This window comes from Orycteropus afer, unplaced genomic scaffold (genome assembly GCF_000298275.1).
Source record: "Orycteropus afer afer isolate SDZICR_OR568_19922 unplaced genomic scaffold, OryAfe1.0 scaffold00004, whole genome shotgun sequence".
Classification (NCBI taxonomy): Eukaryota; Metazoa; Chordata; class Mammalia; order Tubulidentata; family Orycteropodidae; genus Orycteropus; species Orycteropus afer.
The window spans coordinates 13,813,657-13,815,898 of record NW_006921591.1 but is presented as its reverse complement, the minus strand read 5'-3'; positions in this window follow the sequence as shown (position 1 = coordinate 13,815,898).

Below are 2,242 nucleotides of genomic sequence, written 5' to 3'. Positions count from 1 at the left end.
TCCCTGACATGATAAAAGATGAGGATATATCCATTCAGGAAGTCCAACAAACCCCAAACAGGATAGACCTCAAAAGAAAATCATCAAGACATATCATCATCAAAACCAAAGACAAAGAAAAAATCCTGAAAGCAGTATAGGAAAAAGGAAAAGTTACCTACAAAGGACATCCAAAAAGAATAAGCTCTGATTTCTCAGCAGAAACCATGCAAGTGAGAAGGCAATGAGATGATATATAAAACACTGAAAGAGAAAAAATTTCAATCAAGAATTATATACCTGGCAAAATTGTCCCCCAAATATAATGGTGAAATTAGGAGAGATCCAGATAAACAGAAATAAGAGAATTTGTTAAAACAAGACCAACCTTACAAGAGACACTAAAGGGAGTCCTTTGAAAAGAGAACCAATAATAGCAAACCAAAACTGACATTAATACATGAGATGTCATAACCCAGAAACCAACACAACTATGGAAGTATCCAAAGTAAAATAAGCTTAAATGATGGTAAACAGGGAACTGGAGACATCAATAGGCAAATGAGGACTGCTACAAACCAAAAAGAGGGAAAAAATAGTGTAGTTACAGAACATCTAAATGGTGAGGAAGTCAAGAGAGTTGCAAGATAAAATGGACTGTTCTAAATAGTCGTTGTTGTTGTCATGTGCCATCGAGTCAGACCCAACTCATAGCAACCAGTCCTTGGGTTACCAAGGTGGTATCACTATGGAAGTAGATTTCCCAACCTTCCTTCTGAGGAGTGGCTGGTGGGTTTGAACCGCCAGCCTTCTGGTTAGCCGTCAAGTGCCTTAGGCACTATGCTACCAGAGCTTTATAAATCACAGGGTAACCTCAAAGAAAAATGATAAACCTTCACATCAAAATAACAAAGAGGACAAACTCAACTATTTAGCAAATACTAAAACAAAAGCAACAAAGGAAATGATAACACGATTCATAGCACAGAAAATTATATGGACTAAAGAAACCAGGAGCACCATGAAAAGACATGTAACAAAATGACAGCAACCAATTCATACTTGTCTATAATTAAACTGAATGTCAATTTATAGAAAACTCCAACACCTCAACAACAAAAAGATAATCCAATTAAAAAATGGGCTAAAGACATGACTAGACACTTCACCAAAGAGGATATTTAGGTGGCCAACAAATGTGAAGAAATGCTCATAATCATTAGCCATTAGAGAGATGCAAATCAAAACAAGATGCCATCTTGCCCTAGCCCCAACACCTAAGTTCAACAAGACAGAAAATTACAAATGCTGGCGAGGATATGAAGAGATTGGGACCTCTCATACACTGCTGGTGAAACGTTAAAATGATACAACCACTGTGGCAAGTGTATGGGATTCCTTAAAAAGATGGAATTAGAAATACCATTTGACCCAGCAGTTCCATTACTAGGTGTGATAGTTGGAGCTGTGTGTCAACTTGGCTGGACCACAATTCTGTGTGGTTTAAGCAGCTGTGATGTGGTTATTTCCATGATGGGTTTAGACGAGTATGTTTTGAGCAGCCAATCTTTTGAAAGGGAGTTTTCCTAGAGGGGTGGCCTGCTTCCAGTATATTTATGGACATCCTGGGAAAAGAGACATTCTTCTGTGGATCAGGATTCTCTTGTGCTGCCTACAACTGTCTGTGAGTGAACAATCCACCATTCGGCCTGGAGATCTTGGATTTGTCATTCATTTGAGTCAACAGCCAGTATACTGCCTGCCAACCTTGAGCTCCTCAGCCCCTGCAGCTGCAAGAGTCAGGAAAAGCTACCAGCTTGACATTTGATCCAAGAACTTTGGACTTGCCAGCTTCTATGTGTGTGAGCCATTTACCTAAGATAAATTTCTCTTTCTCTCTCTCTATATAAGCTTTACTAGTTTTGTTGCTCTAGAGAACCCAGTCTAACATACTAGGTATATATCCTAAAGAAGTGAGAACCAGGACAAGAACAGATATATGCACACCCATGTTCATCACAACACTATTTACAATAGCTGAAAGACGTAAATAATCTAGGTGCCCATCAACAGAGGAATAGATAACCAAACTATGGTACATACACACAATGGAATAATATGCAACCCTACACAATAACATAGAATCAGCAAAACACCACGTAATGGGGATGGACTTGTAGGACATTCTACTGAGTGAAATGAGTCAATCACAGAAGGACAAATATTGTTTTAGTCCATTATTGTAAAAAGTCAAGGAAAGGTT